This window comes from Podarcis liolepis (assembly GCF_965112155.1).
Source record: "Podarcis liolepis genome assembly, chromosome: 15".
Classification (NCBI taxonomy): domain Eukaryota; kingdom Metazoa; phylum Chordata; class Lepidosauria; order Squamata; family Lacertidae; genus Podarcis; species Podarcis liolepis.
The window spans coordinates 29549203-29571949 of record NC_139566.1 but is presented as its reverse complement, the minus strand read 5'-3'; positions in this window follow the sequence as shown (position 1 = coordinate 29571949).

The following is a 22747-nucleotide window of genomic DNA, read 5'->3' as shown; positions in this document are numbered from 1 at the left end:
CGTCTGAAGGCAATCCTTACAGTGAAGGGTTTTTGTTTAAAACGTCTAGTGTTTTATTATGCTTCTATACATGTTGGATGCCGCCCAGCGTGGCTGGGGCAACGCAGTCCGTTGCGTGGGGTATAAAGAATAAAATTATCATTATGGAATGGGGCGACCCGCTGTGTGTGTGTGTGTCTTTGTGCTTAATACACTTGGAGGGGAGAGGCTGGCTGGAACGCTAAACAAAAGCAGCAGAACGCACTGCAACATTTGGTTGCAGGGCCCATTTGTGACATACCACAGATGAAGTCCCTACTTTGAAGCATTTACCATATAGAAATCCCCCCCCCCCTCCTTTTGAACTGACAAGTGTAAAAGCATGAGACAAAAGGAACGGGAAGGAAAGAGGAAACTTTGCACAATCTGGAAGAGAGTGAAAGAAGAAAAGAGTGGTAAAGGAACTAAAGAAAAAAAAATGACAATAGGTGGGGGGGGGGAGAAGAAAAAAAATCCAAATCAAGAGGGAAAAGAGAGAGAGAAATTGGGTGGCCTGAGCGCAGGCCAATGGCCTGAGCGCAGGCCAATGGCCTGAGCGCAGGCCAATGGCCTGAGCGCAGGCCAATGGCCTGAGCGCAGGCCAATGGCCTGAGCGCAGGCCAATGGCCTGAGCGCAGGCCAATGGCCTGAGCGCAGGCCAATGGCCTGAGCAGGCCAATGCCTGAGCGCAGGCCAATGGCCTGAGCGCAGGCCAATGGCCTGAGCGCAGGCCAATGGCCTGAGCCCGGGCCAATGGCCTGAGCGCAGGCCAATGGCCTGAGCGCAGGCCAATGGCCTGGAGCGCAGGCCAATGGCCTGAGCGCAGGCCAATGGCCTGAGCGCAGGCCAATGGCCTGAGCGCAGGCCAATGGCCTGAGCGCAGGCCGGGCCTGCTGGTTTTATACCTGCTGCTGGGATTGAGAAAGCTGCCTCTGATTGGTTGACAAGGCTGCTGGGATTGACAAAGCTGCCTCTGGTTGGTTAACAAGGCATTCTTTGATTGAACAAGGCATCTGTCCCTCCCTCACCTCATAGCTCACCAATTAACCCATTAACTAACGTCTAGGCAAACCAATCAACCCACTTGAAGGATTACTGTTAATTTTTTTTCCTTAGGGTGTCCCTATGTTCAATGGAGAAATGTTGGGGGGCATGGAGTTCTCCGACTCCCGAGCCGTCTGAAGGCAATCCTGTACAGTGAAGGGTTTTGTTTAAAACGTCTAGGTTTTTATTATGCTTCTATACATGTTGGATGCCGCCCAGCGTGGCTGGGGCAACGCAGTCCGTTGCGTGGGGTATAAAGAATAAAATTATCATTATGGAATGGGGCGACCCGCTGTGTGTGTGTGTGTCTTTGTGCTTAATACACTTGGAGGGGAGAGCTGGCTGGAACGCTAAACAAAAGCAGCAGAACGCACTGCAACATTTGGTTGCAGGGCCCATTTGTGACATACCACAGATGAAGTCCCTACTTTGAAGCATTTACCATATAGAAATCCCCCCCCCCTCCTTTTGAACTGACAAGTGTAAAAGCATGAGACAAAAGGAACGGGAAGGAAAGAGGAAACTTTGCACAATCTGGAAGAGAGTGAAAGAAGAAAAGAGTGGTAAAGGAACTAAAGAAAAAAAAATGACAATAGGTGGGGGGGGGGAGAAGAAAAAAAATCCAAATCAAGAGGGAAAAAGAGAGAGAGAAATTGGGTGGCCTGAGCGCAGGCCAATGGCCTGAGCGCAGGCCAATGGCCTGAGCGCAGGCCAATGGCCTGAGCGCAGGCCAATGGCCTGAGCGCAGGCCAATGGCCTGAGCGCAGGCCAATGGCCTGAGCGCAGGCCAATGGCCTGAGCGCAGGCCAATGGCCTGAGCGCAGGCCAATGGCCTGAGCGCAGGCCAATGGCCTGAGCGCAGGCCAATGGCTGAGCGCAGGCCAATGGCCTGAGCGCAGGCCAATGGCCTGAGCGCAGGCCAATGGCCTGAGCGCAGGCCAATGGCCTGAGCGCAGGCCAATGGCCTGAGCGCAGGCCAATGGCCTGAGCGCAGGCCACATGGCCTGAGCGCAGGCCAATGGCCTGAGCGCAGGCCGGGCCTGCTGGTTTTATACCTGCTGCTGGGATTGAGAAAGCTGCCTCTGATTGGTTGACAAGGCTGCTGGGATGGACAAAGCTGCCTCTGGTTGGTTAACAAGGCATTCTTTGATTGACAAGGCATCTGTCCCTCCCCTCACCTCATAGCTCACCAATTAACCCCATTAACTAACGTCTAGGCAAACCAATCAACCCACTTGAAGGATTACTGTTAATTTTTTTTCCTTAGGGTGTCCCTATGTTCAATGGAGAAATGTTGGGGGGCATGGAGTTCTCCGACTCCCGAGCCGTCTGAAGGCAATCCTGTACAGTGAAGGGTTTTGTTTTAAAACGTCTAGTGTTTTATTATGCTTCTATACATGTTGGGATGCCGCCCAGCGTGGCTGGGGCAACGCAGTCCGTTGCGTGGGGTATAAAGAATAAAATTATCATTATGGAATTGGGGCGACCCGCTGTGTGTGTGTGTGTCTTTGTGCTTAATACACTTGGAGGGGAGAGCTGGCTGGAACGCTAAACAAAAGCAGCAGAACGCACTGCAACATTTGGTTGCAGGGCCCATTTGTGACATACCACAGATGAAGTCCCTACTTTGAAGCATTTACCATATAGAAATCCCCCCCCCTCCTTTTGAACTGACAAGTGTAAAAGCATGAGACAAAAGGAACGGGAAGGGAAAGAGGAAACTTTGCACAATCTGGAAGAGAGTGAAAGAAGAAAAGAGTGGTAAAGGAACTAAAGAAAAAAAAATGACAATAGGTGGGGGGGGGGAGAAGGAAAAAAAATCCAAATCAAGAGGGAAAAGAGAGAGAGAAATTGGGTGGCCTGAGCGCAGGCCAATGGCCTGAGCGCAGGCCAATGGCCTGAGCGCAGGCCAATGGCCTGAGCGCAGGCCAATGGCCTGAGCGCAGGCCAATGGCCTGAGCGCAGGCCAATGCCTGAGCGCAGGCCAATGGCCTGAGCGCAGGCCAATGGCCTGAGCGCAGGGCCAATGGCCTGAGCGCAGGCCAATGGCCTGAGCGCAGGCCAATGGCCTGAGCGCAGGCCAATGGCCTGAGCGCAGGCCAATGGCCTGAGCGCAGGCCAATGGCCTGAGCGCAGCCAATGGCCTGCAGGCCAATGGCCTGAGCGCAGGCCAATGGCCTGAGCGCAGGCCAATGGCCTGAGCGCAGGCCAATGGCCTGAGCGCAGGCCGGGCCTGCTGGTTTTATACCTGCTGCTGGGATTGAGAAAGCTGCCTCTGATTGGTTGACAAGGCTGCTGGGATTGACAAAGCTGCCTCTGGTTGGTTAACAAGGCATTCTTTGATTGACAAGGCATCTGTCCCTCCCCTCACCTCATAGCTCACCAATTAACCCATTAACTAACGTCTAGGCAAACCAATCAACCCACTTGAAGGATTACTGTTAATTTTTTTCCCTTAGGGTGTCCCTATGTTCAATGGAGAAATGTTGGGGGGCATGGAGTTCTCCGACTCCCGAGCCGTCTGAAGGCAATCCTGTACAGTGAAGGGTTTTGTTTAAAACGTCTAGTGTTTTATTATGCTTCTATACATGTTGGATGCCGCCCAGCGTGGCTGGGGCAACGCAGTCCGTTGCGTGGGGTATAAAGAATAAAATTATCATTATGGAATGGGGCGACCCGCTGTGTGTGTGTGTGTCTTTGTGCTTAATACACTTGGAGGGGAGAGCTGGCTGGAACGCTAAACAAAAGCAGCAGAACGCACTGCAACATTTGGTTGCAGGGCCCATTTGTGACATACCACAGATGAAGTCCCTACTTTGAAGCATTTACCATATAGAAATCCCCCCCCCCCTCCTTTTGAACTGACAAGTGTAAAAGCATGAGACAAAAGGAACGGGAAGGAAAGAGGAAACTTTGCACAATCTGGAAGAGAGTGAAAGAAGAAAAGAGTGGTAAAGGAACTAAAGAAAAAAAAATGACAATAGGTGGGGGGGGGAGAAGAAAAAAAATCCAAATCAAGAGGGAAAAGAGAGAGAGAAATTGGGTGGCCTGAGCGCAGGCCAATGGCCTGAGCGCAGGCCAATGGCCTGAGCGCAGGCCAATGGCCTGAGCGCAGGCCAATGGCCTGAGCGCAGGCCAATGGCCTGAGCGCAGGCCAATGGCCTGAGCGCAGGCCAATGGCCTGAGCGCAGGCCAATGGCCTGAGCGCAGGCCAATGGCCTGAGCGCAGGCCAATGGCCTGAGCGCAGGCCAATGGCCTGAGCGCAGGCCAATGGCCTGAGCGCAGGCCAATGGCCTGAGCGCAGGCCAATGGCCTGAGCGCAGGCCAATGGCCTGAGCGCAGCCGGCAGGCCAATGGCCTGAGCGCAGGCCAATGGCCTGAGCGCAGGCCAATGGCCTGAGCGCAGGCCGGGCCTGCTGGTTTTATACCTGCTGCTGGGATTGAGAAAGCTGCCTCTGATTGGTTGACAAGGCTGCTGGGATTGACAAAGCTGCCTCTGTTGGTTAACAAGGCATTCTTTGATTGACAAGGCATCTGTCCCTCCCCTCACCTCATAGCTCACCAATTAACCCATTAACTAACGTCTAGGCAAACCAATCAACCCACTTGAAGGATTACTGTTAATTTTTTTCCCTTAGGGTGTCCCTATGTTCAATGGAGAAATGTTGGGGGGCATGGAGTTCTCCGACTCCCGAGCCGTCTGAAGGCAATCCTGTACAGTGAAGGGTTTTGTTTAAAACGTCTAGTGTTTTATTATGCTTCTATACATGTTGGATGCCGCCCAGCGTGGCTGGGGCAACGCAGTCCGTTGCGTGGGGTATAAAGAATAAAATTATCATTATGGAATGGGGCGACCCGCTGTGTGTGTGTGTGTCTTTGTGCTTAATACACTTGGAGAGGGAGAGCTGGCTGGAACGCTAAACAAAAGCAGCAGAACGCACTGCAACATTTGGTTGCAGGGCCCATTTGTGACATACCACAGATGAAGTCCCTACTTTGAAGCATTTACCATATAGAAATCCCCCCCCCCTCCTTTTGAACTGACAAGTGTAAAAGCATTGAGACAAAAGGAACGGGAAGGAAAGAGGAAACTTTGCACAATCTGGAAGAGAGTGAAAGAAGAAAAGAGTGGTAAAGGAACTAAAGAAAAAAAAATGACAATAGGTGGGGGGGGGAGAAGAAAAAAAATCCAAATCAAGAGGGAAAAGAGAGAGAGAAATTGGGTGGCCTGAGCGCAGGCCAATGGCCTGAGCGCAGGCCAATGGCCTGAGCGCACAAGCCTGCCCAATGGCGAGCCCAATGCTGAGCGCAGGCCAATGGCCTGAGCGCAGGCCAATGGCCTGAGCGCAGGCCAATGGCCTGAGCGCAGGCCAATGGCCTGAGCGCAGGCCAATGGCCTGAGCGCAGGCCAATGGCCTGAGCGCAGGCCAATGGCCTGAGCGCAGCCAATGGCCGCCTAGCGCAGGCCAATGCCTGAGCGCAGGCCAATGGCCTGAGCGCAGGCCAATGGCCTGAGCGCAGGCCAATGGCCTGAGCGCAGGCCAATGGCCTGAGCGCAGGCCAATGGCCTGAGCGCAGGCCAATGGCCTGAGCGCAGGCCAATGGCCTGAGCGCAGGCCAATGGCCTGAGCGCAGGCCAATGGCCTGAGCGCAGGCCAATGGCCTGAGCGCAGGCCAATGGCCTGAGCGCAGGCCAATGGCCTGAGCGCAGGCCAATGGCCTGAGCGCAGGCCAATGGCCTGAGCGCAGGCCAATGGCCTGAGCGCAGGCCAATGGCCTGAGCGCAGGCCAATGCCTGAGCGCAGGCCGGGCCTGCTGGTTTTATACCTGCTGCTGGGATTGAGAAAGCTGCCTCTGATTGGTTGACAAGGCTGCTGGGATTGACAAAGCTGCCTCTGGTTGGTTAACAAGGCATTCTTTGATTGACAAGGCATCTGTCCCTCCCCTCACTCATAGCTCACCAATTAACCCATTAACTAACGTCTAGGCAAACCAATCAACCCACTTGAAGGATTACTGTTAATTTTTTTCCCTTAGGGTGTCCCTATGTTCAATGGAGAAATGTTGGGGGGCATGGAGTTCTCCGACTCCCGAGCCGTCTGAAGGCAATCCTGTACAGTGAAGGGTTTTGTTTAAAACGTCTAGTGTTTTATTATGCTTCTATACATGTTGGATGCCGCCCAGCGTGGCTGGGGCAACGCAGCCGTTGCGTGGGGTATAAAGAATAAAATTATCATTATGGAATGGGGCGACCCGCTGTGTGTGTGTGTCTTTGTGCTTAATACACTTGGAGGGGAGAGCTGGCTGGAACGCTAAACAAAAGCAGCAGAACGCACTGCAACATTTGGTTGCAGGGCCCATTTGTGACATACCACAGATGAAGTCCCTACTTTGAAGCATTTACCATATAGGAAATCCCCCCCCCCCTCCTTTTGAACTGACAAGTGTAAAAGCATGAGACAAAAGGAACGGGAAGGAAAGAGGAAACTTTGCACAATCTGGAAGAGAGTGAAAGAAGAAAAGAGTGGTAAAGGAACTAAAGAAAAAAAAATGACAAAGGTGGGGGGGGGGGAGAAGAAAAAAAATCCAAATCAAGAGGGAAAAGAGAGAGAGAAATTGGGTGGCCTGAGCGCAGGCCAATGGCCTGAGCGCAGGCCAATGGCCTGAGCGCAGGCCAATGGCCTGAGCGCAGGCCAATGGCCTGAGCGCAGGCCAATGGCCTGAGCGCAGGCCAATGGCCTGAGCGCAGGCCAATGGCCTGAGCGCAGGCCAATGGCCTGAGCGGCACTGGCCTGAGGCCAATGCTGAGCGCAGGCCAATGGCCTGAGGCCAGGCCAATGGCCTGAGCGCAGGCCAATGCCTGAGCGCAGGCCAATTGCCTGAGGCAGGCCAATGCCTGAGCGCAGGCCAATGGCCTGAGCGCAGGCCAATGGCCTGAGCGCAAGGCCAATGGCCTGAGCAGCGGCAGGCAACCAATGGCCTGCGCGCCAAGCGCAGGCCAATGGCCTGAGCGCAGGCCAATGGCCTGAGCGCAGGCCAATGGCCTGAGCGCAGGCCAATGGCCTGAGCGCAGGCCAATGGCCTGAGCGCAGGCCAATGGCCTGAGCGCAGGCCAATGGCCTGAGCGCAGGCCAATGGCCTGAGCGCAGGCCAATGGCCTGAGCGCAGGCCAATGGCCTGAGCGCAGGCCAATGGCCTGAGCGCAGGCCGGGCCTGCTGGTTTTATACCTGCTGCTGGGATTGAGAAAGCTGCCTCTGATTGGTTGACAAGGCTGCTGGGATTGACAAAGCTGCCTCTGGTTGGTTAACAAGGCATTCTTTGATTGACAAGGCATCTGCCCCTCCCCTCACCTCATAGCTCACCAATTAACCCATTAACTAACGTCTAGGCAAACCAATCAACCCACTTGAAGGATTACTGTTAATTTTTTTCCCTTAGGGTGTCCCTATGTTCAATGGAGAAATGTTGGGGGGCATGGAGTTCTCCGACTCCCGAGCCGTCTGAAGGCAATCCTGTACAGTGAAGGGTTTTGTTTAAAACGTCTAGTGTTTTATTATGCTTCTATACATGTTGGATGCCGCCCAGCGTGGCTGGGGCAACGCAGTCCGTTGCGTGGGGTATAAAGAATAAAATTATCATTATGGAATGGGGCGACCCGCTGTGTGTGTGTGTGTCTTTGTGCTTAATACACTTGGAGGGGAGAGCTGGCTGGAACGCTAAACAAAAGCAGCAGAACGCACTGCAACATTTGGTTGCAGGGCCCATTTGTGACATACCACAGATGAAGTCCCTACTTTGAAGCATTTACCATATAGAAATCCCCCCCCCCTCCTTTTGAACTGACAAGTGTAAAAGCATGAGACAAAAGGAACGGGAAGGAAAGAGGAAACTTTGCACAATCTGGAAGAGAGTGAAAGAAGAAAAGAGTGGTAAAGGAACTAAAGAAAAAAAAATGACAATAGGTGGGGGGGGGGAGAAGAAAAAAAATCCAAATCAAGAGGGAAAAGAGAGAGAGAAATTGGGTGGCCTGAGCGCAGGCCAATGGCCTGAGCGCAGGCCAATGGCCTGAGCGCAGGCCAATGGCCTGAGCGCAGGCCAATGGCCTGAGCGCAGGCCAATGGCCTGAGCGCAGGCCAATGGCCTGAGCGCAGGCCAATGGCCTGAGCGCAGGCCAATGGCCTGAGCGCAGGCCAATGGCCTGAGCGCAGGCCAATGGCCTGAGCGCAGGCCAATGGCCTGAGCGCAGGCCAATGGCCTGAGCGCAGGCCAATGGCCTGAGCGCAGGCCAATGGCCTGAGCGCAGGCCAATGGCCTGAGCGCAGGCCAATGGCCTGAGCGCAGGCCAATGGCCTGAGCGCAGGCCAATGGCCTGAGCGCAGGCCAATGGCCTGAGCGCAGGCCAATGGCCTGAGCGCAGGCCAATGGCCTGAGCGCAGGCCAATGGCCTGAGCGCAGGCCAATGGCCTGAGCGCAGGCCAATGGCCTGAGCGCAGGCCAATGGCCTGAGCGCAGGCCGGGCCTGCTGGTTTTATACCTGCTGCTGGGATTGAGAAAGCTGCCTCTGATTGGTTGACAAGGCTGCTGGGATTGACAAAGCTGCCTCTGGTTGGTTAACAAGGCATTCTTTGATTGACAAGGCATCTGTCCCTCCCCTCACCTCATAGCTCACCAATTAACCCATTAACTAACGTCTAGGCAAACCAATCAACCCACTTGAAGGATTACTGTTAATTTTTTTCCCTTAGGGTGTCCCTATGTTCAATGGAGAAATGTTGGGGGGCATGGAGTTCTCCGACTCCCGAGCCGTCTGAAGGCAATCCTGTACAGTGAAGGGTTTTGTTTAAAACGTCTAGTGTTTTATTATGCTTCTATACATGTTGGATGCCGCCCAGCGTGGCTGGGGCAACGCAGTCCGTTGCGTGGGGTATAAAGAATAAAATTATCATTATGGAATGGGGCGACCCGCTGTGTGTGTGTGTGTCTTTGTGCTTAATACACTTGGAGGGGAGAGCTGGCTGGAACGCTAAACAAAAGCAGCAGAACGCACTGCAACATTTGGTTGCAGGGCCCATTTGTGACATACCACAGATGAAGTCCCTACTTTGAAGCATTTACCATATAGAAATCCCCCCCCCCCTCCTTTTGAACTGACAAGTGTAAAAGCATGAGACAAAAGGAACGGGAAGGAAAGAGGAAACTTTGCACAATCTGGAAGAGAGTGAAAGAAGAAAAGAGTGGTAAAGGAACTAAAGAAAAAAAAATGACAATAGGTGGGGGGGGGGGAGAAGAAAAAAAATCCAAATCAAGAGGGAAAAGAGAGAGAGAAATTGGGTGGCCTGAGCGCAGGCCAATGGCCTGAGCGCAGGCCAATGGCCTGAGCGCAGGCCAATGGCCTGAGCGCAGGCCAATGGCCTGAGCGCAGGCCAATGGCCTGAGCGCAGGCCAATGGCCTGAGCGCAGGCCAATGGCCTGAGCGCAGGCCAATGGCCTGAGCGCAGGCCAATGGCCTGAGCGCAGGCCAATGGCCTGAGCGCAGGCCAATGGCCTGAGCGCAGGCCAATGGCCTGAGCGCAGGCCAATGGCCTGAGCGCAGGCCAATGGCCTGAGCGCAGGCCAATGGCCTGAGCGCAGGCCAATGGCCTGAGCGCAGGCCAATGGCCTGAGCGCAGGCCGGGCCTGCTGGTTTTATACCTGCTGCTGGGATTGAGAAAGCTGCCTCTGATTGGTTGACAAGGCTGCTGGGATTGACAAAGCTGCCTCTGGTTGGTTAACAAGGCATTCTTTGATTGACAAGGCATCTGTCCCTCCCCTCACCTCATAGCTCACCAATTAACCCATTAACTAACGTCTAGGCAAACCAATCAACCCACTTGAAGGATTACTGTTAATTTTTTTCCCTTAGGGTGTCCCTATGTTCAATGGAGAAATGTTGGGGGGCATGGAGTTCTCCGACTCCCGAGCCGTCTGAAGGCAATCCTGTACAGTGAAGGGTTTTGTTTAAAACGTCTAGTGTTTTATTATGCTTCTATACATGTTGGATGCCGCCCAGCGTGGCTGGGGCAACGCAGTCCGTTGCGTGGGGTATAAAGAATAAAATTATCATTATGGAATGGGGCGACCCGCTGTGTGTGTGTGTGTCTTTGTGCTTAATACACTTGGAGGGGAGAGCTGGCTGGAACGCTAAACAAAAGCAGCAGAACGCACTGCAACATTTGGTTGCAGGGCCCATTTGTGACATACCACAGATGAAGTCCCTACTTTGAAGCATTTACCATATAGAAATCCCCCCCCCCTCCTTTTGAACTGACAAGTGTAAAAGCATGAGACAAAAGGAACGGGAAGGAAAGAGGAAACTTTGCACAATCTGGAAGAGAGTGAAAGAAGAAAAGAGTGGTAAAGGAACTAAAGAAAAAAAAATGACAATAGGTGGGGGGGGGGGGAGAAGAAAAAAAATCCAAATCAAGAGGGAAAAGAGAGAGAGAAATTGGGTGGCCTGAGCGCAGGCCAATGGCCTGAGCGCAGGCCAATGGCCTGCTGGTTTTATACCTGCTGCTGGGATTGAGAAAGCTGCCTCTGATTGGTTGACAAGGCTGCTGGGATTGACAAAGCTGCCTCTGGTTGGTTAACAAGGCATTCTTTGATTGACAAGGCATCTGTCCCTCCCCTCACCTCATAGCTCACCAATTAACCCATTAACTAACGTCTAGGCAAACCAATCAACCCACTTGAAGGATTACTGTTAATTTTTTTCCCTTAGGGTGTCCCTATGTTCAATGGAGAAATGTTGGGGGGCATGGAGTTCTCCGACTCCCGAGCCGTCTGAAGGCAATCCTGTACAGTGAAGGGTTTTGTTTAAAACGTCTAGTGTTTTATTATGCTTCTATACATGTTGGATGCCGCCCAGCGTGGCTGGGGCAACGCAGTCCGTTGCGTGGGGTATAAAGAATAAAATTATCATTATGGAATGGGGCGACCCGCTGTGTGTGTGTGTGTCTTTGTGCTTAATACACTTGGAGGGGAGAGCTGGCTGGAACGCTAAACAAAAGCAGCAGAACGCACTGCAACATTTGGTTGCAGGGCCCATTTGTGACATACCACAGATGAAGTCCCTACTTTGAAGCATTTACCATATAGAAATCCCCCCCCCCTTCCTTTTGAACTGACAAGTGTAAAAGCATGAGACAAAAGGAACGGGAAGGAAAGAGGAAACTTTGCACAATCTGGAAGAGAGTGAAAGAAGAAAAGAGTGGTAAAGGAACTAAAGAAAAAAAAATGACAATAGGTGGGGGGGGGGAGAAGAAAAAAAATCCAAATCAAGAGGGAAAAGAGAGAGAGAAATTGGGTGGCCTGAGCGCAGGCCAATGGCCTGAGCGCAGGCCAATGGCCTGAGCGCAGGCCAATGGCCTGAGCGCAGGCCAATGGCCTGAGCGCAGGCCAATGGCCTGAGCGCAGGCCAATGGCCTGAGCGCAGGCCAATGGCCTGAGCGCAGGCCAATGGCCTGAGCGCAGGCCAATGGCCTGAGCGCAGGCCAATGGCCTGAGCGCAGGCCAATGGCCTGAGCGCAGGCCAATGGCCTGAGCGCAGGCCAATGGCCTGAGCGCAGGCCAATGGCCTGAGCGCAGGCCGGGCCTGCTGGTTTTATACCTGCTGCTGGGATTGAGAAAGCTGCCTCTGATTGGTTGACAAGGCTGCTGGGATTGACAAAGCTGCCTCTGGTTGGTTAACAAGGCATTCTTTGATTGACAAGGCATCTGTCCCTCCCCTCACCTCATAGCTCACCAATTAACCCATTAACTAACGTCTAGGCAAACCAATCAACCCACTTGAAGGATTACTGTTAATTTTTTTCCCTTAGGGTGTCCCTATGTTCAATGGAGAAATGTTGGGGGGCATGGAGTTCTCCGACTCCCGAGCCGTCTGAAGGCAATCCTGTACAGTGAAGGGTTTTGTTTAAAACGTCTAGTGTTTTATTATGCTTCTATACATGTTGGATGCCGCCCAGCGTGGCTGGGGCAACGCAGTCCGTTGCGTGGGGTATAAAGAATAAAATTATCATTATGGAATGGGGCGACCCGCTGTGTGTGTGTGTGTCTTTGTGCTTAATACACTTGGAGGGGAGAGCTGGCTGGAACGCTAAACAAAAGCAGCAGAACGCACTGCAACATTTGGTTGCAGGGCCCATTTGTGACATACCACAGATGAAGTCCCTACTTTGAAGCATTTACCATATAGAAATCCCCCCCCCCCTCCTTTTGAACTGACAAGTGTAAAAGCATGAGACAAAAGGAACGGGAAGGAAAGAGGAAACTTTGCACAATCTGGAAGAGAGTGAAAGAAGAAAAGAGTGGTAAAGGAACTAAAGAAAAAAAAATGACAATAGGTGGGGGGGGGGAGAAGAAAAAAAATCCAAATCAAGAGGGAAAAGAGAGAGAGAAATTGGGTGGCCTGAGCGCAGGCCAATGGCCTGCTGGTTTTATACCTGCTGCTGGGATTGAGAAAGCTGCCTCTGATTGGTTGACAAGGCTGCTGGGATTGACAAAGCTGCCTCTGGTTGGTTAACAAGGCATTCTTTGATTGACAAGGCATCTGTCCCTCCCCTCACCTCATAGCTCACCAATTAACCCATTAACTAACGTCTAGGCAAACCAATCAACCCACTTGAAGGATTACTGTTAATTTTTTTCCCTTAGGGTGTCCCTATGTTCAATGGAGAAATGTTGGGGGGCATGGAGTTCTCCGACTCCCGAGCCGTCTGAAGGCAATCCTGTACAGTGAAGGGTTTTGTTTAAAACGTCTAGTGTTTTATTATGCTTCTATACATGTTGGATGCCGCCCAGCGTGGCTGGGGCAACGCAGTCCGTTGCGTGGGGTATAAAGAATAAAATTATCATTATGGAATGGGGCGACCCGCTGTGTGTGTGTGTGTCTTTGTGCTTAATACACTTGGAGGGGAGAGCTGGCTGGAACGCTAAACAAAAGCAGCAGAACGCACTGCAACATTTGGTTGCAGGGCCCATTTGTGACATACCACAGATGAAGTCCCTACTTTGAAGCATTTACCATATAGAAATCCCCCCCCCCCTCCTTTTGAACTGACAAGTGTAAAAGCATGAGACAAAAGGAACGGGAAGGAAAGAGGAAACTTTGCACAATCTGGAAGAGAGTGAAAGAAGAAAAGAGTGGTAAAGGAACTAAAGAAAAAAAAATGACAATAGGTGGGGGGGGGGGAGAAGAAAAAAAATCCAAATCAAGAGGGAAAAGAGAGAGAGAAATTGGGTGGCCTGAGCGCAGGCCAATGGCCTGAGCGCAGGCCAATGGCCTGAGCGCAGGCCAATGGCCTGAGCGCAGGCCAATGGCCTGAGCGCAGGCCAATGGCCTGAGCGCAGGCCAATGGCCTGAGCGCAGGCCAATGGCCTGAGCGCAGGCCAATGGCCTGAGCGCAGGCCAATGGCCTGAGCGCAGGCCAATGGCCTGAGCGCAGGCCAATGGCCTGAGCGCAGGCCAATGGCCTGAGCGCAGGCCAATGGCCTGAGCGCAGGCCAATGGCCTGAGCGCAGGCCAATGGCCTGAGCGCAGGCCAATGGCCTGAGCGCAGGCCAATGGCCTGAGCGCAGGCCAATGGCCTGAGCGCAGGCCAATGGCCTGAGCGCAGGCCGGGCCTGCTGGTTTTATACCTGCTGCTGGGATTGAGAAAGCTGCCTCTGATTGGTTGACAAGGCTGCTGGGATTGACAAAGCTGCCTCTGGTTGGTTAACAAGGCATTCTTTGATTGACAAGGCATCTGTCCCTCCCCTCACCTCATAGCTCACCAATTAACCCATTAACTAACGTCTAGGCAAACCAATCAACCCACTTGAAGGATTACTGTTAATTTTTTTTCCTTAGGGTGTCCCTATGTTCAATGGAGAAATGTTGGGGGGTATGGAGTTCTCCGACTCCCGAGCCGTCTGAAGGCAATCCTGTACAGTGAAGGGTTTTGTTTAAAACGTCTAGTGTTTTATTATGCTTCTATACATGTTGGATGCCGCCCAGCGTGGCTGGGGCAACGCAGTCCGTTGCGTGGGGTATAAAGAATAAAATTATCATTATGGAATGGGGCGACCCGCTGTGTGTGTGTGTGTCTTTGTGCTTAATACACTTGGAGGGGAGAGCTGGCTGGAACGCTAAACAAAAGCAGCAGAACGCACTGCAACATTTGGTTGCAGGGCCCATTTGTGACATACCACAGATGAAGTCCCTACTTTGAAGCATTTACCATATAGAAATCCCCCCCCCTCCTTTTGAACTGACAAGTGTAAAAGCATGAGACAAAAGGAACGGGAAGGAAAGAGGAAACTTTGCACAATCTGGAAGAGAGTGAAAGAAGAAAAGAGTGGTAAAGGAACTAAAGAAAAAAAAATGACAATAGGTGGGGGGGGGGAGAAGAAAAAAAATCCAAATCAAGAGGGAAAAGAGAGAGAGAAATTGGGTGGCCTGAGCGCAGGCCAATGGCCTGCTGGTTTTATACCTGCTGCTGGGATTGAGGAAGCTCCCTCTGATTGGTTGACAAGGCTGCTGGGATTTACAAAGCGGCCTCTGGTTGGTTAACAAGGCATTCTTTGATTGACAAGGCATCGGTCCCTCCCCTTCACCTCATAGCTCACCAATTAACCCATTAACTAACGTCTAGGCAAACCAATCAACCCACTTGAAGGATTACTGTTAATCTCTTTTCCTTAGGGTGTCCCTATGTTCAATGGAGAAATGTTGGGGGGTATGGAGTTCTCCGACTCCCGAGCCGTCTGAAGGCAATCCTGTACAGTGAAGGGTTTTGTTTAAAACGTCTAGTGTTTTATTATGCTTCTATACATGTTGGATGCCGCCCAGCGTGGCTGGGGCAACCCAGTCCGTTGCGTGGGGTATAAAGAATAAAATTATCATTATGGAATGGGGCGACCCGCTGTGTGTGTGTGTGTCTTTGTGCTTAATACACTTGGAGGGGAGAGCTGGCTGGAACTCTAAACAAAAGCAGCAGAACGCACTGCAACATTTGGTTGCAGGTCCCATTTGTGACATACCACAGATGAAGTCCCTACTTTGAAGCATTTACCATATAGAAATCCCCCCCCCTCCTTTTGGACTGACAAGTGTAAAAGCATGAGACAAAAGGAACGGGAAGGAAAGAGGAAACTTTGCACAATCTGGAAGAGAGTGAAAGAAGAAAAGAGTGGTAAAGGAACTAAAGAAAAAAAAATGACAATAGGTGGGGGGGGGGAGAAGAAAAAAAATCCAAATCAAGAGGGAAAAGAGAGAGAGAAATTGGGTGGCCTGAGCGCAGGCCAATGGCCTGAGCGCAGGCCAATGGCCTGAGCGCAGGCCAATGGCCTGAGCGCAGGCCAATGGCCTGAGCGCAGGCCAATGGCCTGAGCGCAGGCCAATGGCCTGAGCGCAGGCCAATGGCCTGAGCGCAGGCCAATGGCCTGAGCGCAGGCCAATGGCCTGAGCGCAGGCCAATGGCCTGAGCGCAGGCCAATGGCCTGAGCGCAGGCCAATGGCCTGAGCGCAGGCCAATGGCCTGAGCGCAGGCCGGGCCTGCTGGTTTTATACCTGCTGCTGGGATTGAGAAAGCTGCCTCTGATTGGTTGACAAGGCTGCTGGGATTGACAAAGCTGCCTCTGGTTGGTTAACAAGGCATTCTTTGATTGACAAGGCATCTGTCCCTCCCCTCACCTCATAGCTCACCAATTAACCCATTAACTAACGTCTAGGCAAACCAATCAACCCACTTGAAGGATTACTGTTAATTTTTTTCCCTTAGGGTGTCCCTATGTTCAATGGAGAAATGTTGGGGGGCATGGAGTTCTCCGACTCCCGAGCCGTCTGAAGGCAATCCTGTACAGTGAAGGGTTTTGTTTAAAACGTCTAGTGTTTTATTATGTTTCCATACATGTTGGATGCCGCCCAGCGTGGCTGGGGCAACGCAGTCCGTTGCGTGGGGTATAAAGAATAAAATTATCATTATGGAATGGGGCGACCCACTGTGTGTGTGTGTGTTTGTGCTTAATACACTTGGAGGGAAGAGCTGGCTGGAACGCTAAACAAAAGCAGCAGAACGCACTGCAACATTTGGTTGCAGGGCCCATTTGTGACATACCACAGATGAAGTCCCTACTTTGAAGCATTTACCATATAGAAATCCCCCCCCCCTCCTTTTGAACTGACAAGTGAAAAAGCATGAGACAAAAGGAACGGGAAGGAAAGAGGAAACTTTGCACAATCTGGAAGAGAGTGAAAGAAGAAAAGAGTGGTAAAGGAACTAAAGAAAACAAAAAAAAAATGACAGTAGGTGGGGGGGGGGAGAAAAAAATCCAAATCAAGAGGGAAAAGAGAGAGAGAAATTGGGTGGCCTGAGCGCAGGCCAATGGCCTGAGCGCAGGCCGGGCCTGCTGGTTTTATACCTGCTGCTGGGATTGAGAAAGCTGCCTCTGATTGGTTGACAAGGCTGCTGGGATTGACAAAGCTGCCTCTGGTTGGTTAACAAGGCATTCTTTGATTGACAAGGCATCTGTCCCTCCCCTCACCTCATAGCTCACCAATTAACCCATTAACTAACGTCTAGGCAAACCAATCAACCCACTTGAAGGATTACTGTTAATTTTTTTTCCTTAGGGTGTCCTTATGTTCAATGGAGAAATGTTGGGGGGCATGGAGTTCTCCGACTCCCGAGCCGTCTGAAGGCAATCCTGTACAGTGAAGGGTTTTGTTTAAAACGTCTAGTGTTTTATTATGCTTCTATACATGTTGGATGCCGCCCAGCGTGGCTGGGGCAACCCAGTCCGTTGCGTGGGGTATAAAGAATAAAATTATCATTATGGAATGGGGCGACCCACTGTGTGTGTGTGTGTTTGTGCTTAATACACTTGGAGGGAAGAGCTGGCTGGAACGCTAAACAAAAGCAGCAGAACGCACTGCAACATTTGGTTGCAGGGCCCATTTGTGACATACCACAGATGAAGTCCCTACTTTGAAGCATTTACCATATAGAAATCCCCCCCCCCTCCTTTTGAACTGACAAGTGAAAAAGCATGAGACAAAAGGAACGGGAAGGAAAGAGGAAACTTTGCACAATCTGGAAGAGAGTGAAAGAAGAAAAGAGTGGTAAAGGAACTAAAGAAAACAAAAAAAAAATGACAATAGGTGGGGGGGGGGAGAAGAAAAAAAATCCAAATCAAGAGGGAAAAGAGAGAGAGAAATTGGGTGGCCTGAGCGCAGGCCAATGGCCTGCTGGTTTTATACCTGCTGTTGGGATTGAGAAAGCTGCCTCTGATTGGTTGACAAGGCTGCTGGGATTTACAAAGCGGCCTCTGGTTGGTTAACAAGGCATTCTTTGATTGACAAGGCATCGGTCCCTCCCCTTCACCTCATAGCTCACCAATTAACCCATTAACTAACGTCTAGGCAAACCAATCAACCCACTTGAAGGATTACTGTTAATCTCTTTTCCTTAGGGTGTCCCTATGTTCAATGGAGAAATGTTGGGGGGTATGGAGTTCTCCGACTCCCGAGCCGTCTGAAGGCAATCCTGTACAGTGAAGGGTTTTGTTTAAAACGTCTAGTGTTTTATTATGCTTCTATACATGTTGGATGCCGCCCAGCGTGGCTGGGGCAACGCAGTCCGTTGCGTGGGGTATAAAGAATAAAATTATCATTATGGAATGGGGCGACCCGCTGTGTGTGTGTGTGTCTTTGTGCTTAATACACTTGGAGGGGAGAGCTGGCTGGAACGCTAAACAAAAGCAGCAGAACGCACTGCAACATTTGGTTGCAGGGCCCATTTGTGACATACCACAGATGAAGTCCCTACTTTGAAGCATTTACCATATAGAAATCCCCCCCCCCCTCCTTTTGAACTGACAAGTGTAAAAGCATGAGACAAAAGGAACGGGAAGGAAAGAGGAAACTTTGCACAATCTGGAAGAGAGTGAAAGAAGAAAAGAGTGGTAAAGGAACTAAAGAAAAAAAAATGACAATAGGTGGGGGGGGGGGAGAAAAAAATCCAAATCAAGAGGGAAAAGAGAGAGAGAAATTGGGTGGCCTGAGCGCAGGCCAATGGCCTGAGCGCAGGCCAATGGCCTGAGCGCAGGCCAATGGCCTGAGCGCAGGCCAATGGCCTGAGCGCAGGCCAATGGCCTGAGCGCAGGCCAATGGCCTGAGCGCAGGCCAATGGCCTGAGCGCAGGCCAATGGCCTGAGCGCAGGCCAATGGCCTGAGCGCAGGCCAATGGCCTGAGCGCAGGCCAATGGCCTGAGCGCAGGCCAATGGCCTGAGCGCAGGCCAATGGCCTGAGCGCAGGCCAATGGCCTGAGCGCAGGCCAATGGCCTGAGCGCAGGCCAATGGCCTGAGCGCAGGCCAATGGCCTGAGCGCAGGCCAATGGCCTGAGCGCAGGCCAATGGCCTGAGCGCAGGCCAATGGCCTGAGCGCAGGCCGGGCCTGCTGGTTTTATACCTGCTGCTGGGATTGAGAAAGCTGCCTCTGATTGGTTGACAAGGCTGCTGGGATTGACAAAGCTGCCTCTGGTTGGTTAACAAGGCATTCTTTGATTGACAAGGCATCTGTCCCTCCCCTCACCTCATAGCTCACCAATTAACCCATTAACTAACGTCTAGGCAAACCAATCAACCCACTTGAAGGATTACTGTTAATTTTTTTCCCTTAGGGTGTCCCTATGTTCAATGGAGAAATGTTGGGGGGCATGGAGTTCTCCGACTCCCGAGCCGTCTGAAGGCAATCCTGTACAGTGAAGGGTTTTGTTTAAAACGTCTAGTGTTTTATTATGTTTCCATACATGTTGGATGCCGCCCAGCGTGGCTGGGGCAACGCAGTCCGTTGCGTGGGGTATAAAGAATAAAATTATCATTATGGAATGGGGCGACCCACTGTGTGTGTGTGTGTTTGTGCTTAATACACTTGGAGGGAAGAGCTGGCTGGAACGCTAAACAAAAGCAGCAGAACGCACTGCAACATTTGGTTGCAGGGCCCATTTGTGACATACCACAGATGAAGTCCCTACTTTGAAGCATTTACCATATAGAAATCCCCCCCCCCTCCTTTTGAACTGACAAGTGAAAAAGCATGAGACAAAAGGAACGGGAAGGAAAGAGGAAACTTTGCACAATCTGGAAGAGAGTGAAAGAAGAAAAGAGTGGTAAAGGAACTAAAGAAAACAAAAAAAAAATGACAGTAGGTGGGGGGGGGGAGAAAAAAATCCAAATCAAGAGGGAAAAGAGAGAGAGAAATTGGGTGGCCTGAGCGCAGGCCAATGGCCTGAGCGCAGGCCGGGCCTGCTGGTTTTATACCTGCTGCTGGGATTGAGAAAGCTGCCTCTGATTGGTTGACAAGGCTGCTGGGATTGACAAAGCTGCCTCTGGTTGGTTAACAAGGCATTCTTTGATTGACAAGGCATCTGTCCCTCCCCTCACCTCATAGCTCACCAATTAACCCATTAACTAACGTCTAGGCAAACCAATCAACCCACTTGAAGGATTACTGTTAATTTTTTTTCCTTAGGGTGTCCTTATGTTCAATGGAGAAATGTTGGGGGGCATGGAGTTCTCCGACTCCCGAGCCGTCTGAAGGCAATCCTGTACAGTGAAGGGTTTTGTTTAAAACGTCTAGTGTTTTATTATGCTTCTATACATGTTGGATGCCGCCCAGCGTGGCTGGGGCAACCCAGTCCGTTGCGTGGGGTATAAAGAATAAAATTATCATTATGGAATGGGGCGACCCACTGTGTGTGTGTGTGTTTGTGCTTAATACACTTGGAGGGAAGAGCTGGCTGGAACGCTAAACAAAAGCAGCAGAACGCACTGCAACATTTGGTTGCAGGGCCCATTTGTGACATACCACAGATGAAGTCCCTACTTTGAAGCATTTACCATATAGAAATCCCCCCCCCCTCCTTTTGAACTGACAAGTGAAAAAGCATGAGACAAAAGGAACGGGAAGGAAAGAGGAAACTTTGCACAATCTGGAAGAGAGTGAAAGAAGAAAAGAGTGGTAAAGGAACTAAAGAAAACAAAAAAAAAATGACAATAGGTGGGGGGGGGGAGAAGAAAAAAAATCCAAATCAAGAGGGAAAAGAGAGAGAGAAATTGGGTGGCCTGAGCGCAGGCCAATGGCCTGCTGGTTTTATACCTGCTGTTGGGATTGAGAAAGCTGCCTCTGATTGGTTGACAAGGCTGCTGGGATTTACAAAGCGGCCTCTGGTTGGTTAACAAGGCATTCTTTGATTGACAAGGCATCGGTCCCTCCCCTTCACCTCATAGCTCACCAATTAACCCATTAACTAACGTCTAGGCAAACCAATCAACCCACTTGAAGGATTACTGTTAATCTCTTTTCCTTAGGGTGTCCCTATGTTCAATGGAGAAATGTTGGGGGGTATGGAGTTCTCCGACTCCCGAGCCGTCTGAAGGCAATCCTGTACAGTGAAGGGTTTTGTTTAAAACGTCTAGTGTTTTATTATGCTTCTATACATGTTGGATGCCGCCCAGCGTGGCTGGGGCAACGCAGTCCGTTGCGTGGGGTATAAAGAATAAAATTATCATTATGGAATGGGGCGACCCGCTGTGTGTGTGTGTGTCTTTGTGCTTAATACACTTGGAGGGGAGAGCTGGCTGGAACGCTAAACAAAAGCAGCAGAACGCACTGCAACATTTGGTTGCAGGGCCCATTTGTGACATACCACAGATGAAGTCCCTACTTTGAAGCATTTACCATATAGAAATCCCCCCCCCCCTCCTTTTGAACTGACAAGTGTAAAAGCATGAGACAAAAGGAACGGGAAGGAAAGAGGAAACTTTGCACAATCTGGAAGAGAGTGAAAGAAGAAAAGAGTGGTAAAGGAACTAAAGAAAAAAAAATGACAATAGGTGGGGGGGGGGGAGAAGAAAAAAAATCCAAATCAAGAGGGAAAAGAGAGAGAGAAATTGGGTGGCCTGAGCGCAGGCCAATGGCCTGCTGGTTTTATACCTGCTGCTGGGATTGAGAAAGCTGCCTCTGATTGGTTGACAAGGCTGCTGGGATTGACAAAGCTGCCTCTGGTTGGTTAACAAGGCATTCTTTGATTGACAAGGCATCTGTCCCTCCCCTCACCTCATAGCTCACCAATTAACCCATTAACTAACGTCTAGGCAAACCAATCAACCCACTTGAAGGATTACTGTTAATTTTTTTTCCTTAGGGTGTCCCTATGTTCAATGGAGAAATGTTGGGGGGTATGGAGTTCTCCGACTCCCGAGCCGTCTGAAGGCAATCCTGTACAGTGAAGGGTTTTGTTTAAAACGTCTAGTGTTTTATTATGCTTCTATACATGTTGGATGCCGCCCAGCGTGGCTGGGGCAACGCAGTCCGTTGCGTGGGGTATAAAGAATAAAATTATCATTATGGAATGGGGCGACCCGCTGTGTGTGTGTGTGTCTTTGTGCTTAATACACTTGGAGGGGAGAGCTGGCTGGAACGCTAAACAAAAGCAGCAGAACGCACTGCAACATTTGGTTGCAGGGCCCATTTGTGACATACCACAGATGAAGTCCCTACTTTGAAGCATTTACCATATAGAAATCCCCCCCCCCTCCTTTTGAACTGACAAGTGTAAAAGCATGAGACAAAAGGAACGGGAAGGAAAGAGGAAACTTTGCACAATCTGGAAGAGAGTGAAAGAAGAAAAGAGTGGTAAAGGAACTAAAGAAAAAAAAATGACAATAGGTGGGGGGGGGGAGAAGAAAAAAAATCCAAATCAAGAGGGAAAAGAGAGAGAGAAATTGGGTGGCCTGAGCGCAGGCCAATGGCCTGAGCGCAGGCCAATGGCCTGAGCGCAGGCCAATGGCCTGAGCGCAGGCCAATGGCCTGAGCGCAGGCCAATGGCCTGAGCGCAGGCCAATGGCCTGAGCGCAGGCCAATGGCCTGAGCGCAGGCCAATGGCCTGAGCGCAGGCCAATGGCCTGAGCGCAGGCCAATGGCCTGAGCGCAGGCCAATGGCCTGAGCGCAGGCCAATGGCCTGAGCGCAGGCCAATGGCCTGAGCGCAGGCCAATGGCCTGAGCGCAGGCCAATGGCCTGAGCGCAGGCCAATGGCCTGAGCGCAGGCCAATGGCCTGAGCGCAGGCCAATGGCCTGAGCGCAGGCCGGGCCTGCTGGTTTTATACCTGCTGCTGGGATTGAGAAAGCTGCCTCTGATTGGTTGACAAGGCTGCTGGGATTGACAAAGCTGCCTCTGGTTGGTTAACAAGGCATTCTTTGATTGACAAGGCATCTGTCCCTCCCCTCACCTCATAGCTCACCAATTAACCCATTAACTAACGTCTAGGCAAACCAATCAACCCACTTGAAGGATTACTGTTAATTTTTTTTCCTTAGGGTGTCCCTATGTTCAATGGAGAAATGTTGGGGGGTATGGAGTTCTCCGACTCCCGAGCCGTCTGAAGGCAATCCTGTACAGTGAAGGGTTTTGTTTAAAACGTCTAGTGTTTTATTATGCTTCTATACATGTTGGATGCCGCCCAGCGTGGCTGGGGCAACGCAGTCCGTTGCGTGGGGTATAAAGAATAAAATTATCATTATGGAATGGGGCGACCCGCTGTGTGTGTGTGTGTCTTTGTGCTTAATACACTTGGAGGGGAGAGCTGGCTGGAACGCTAAACA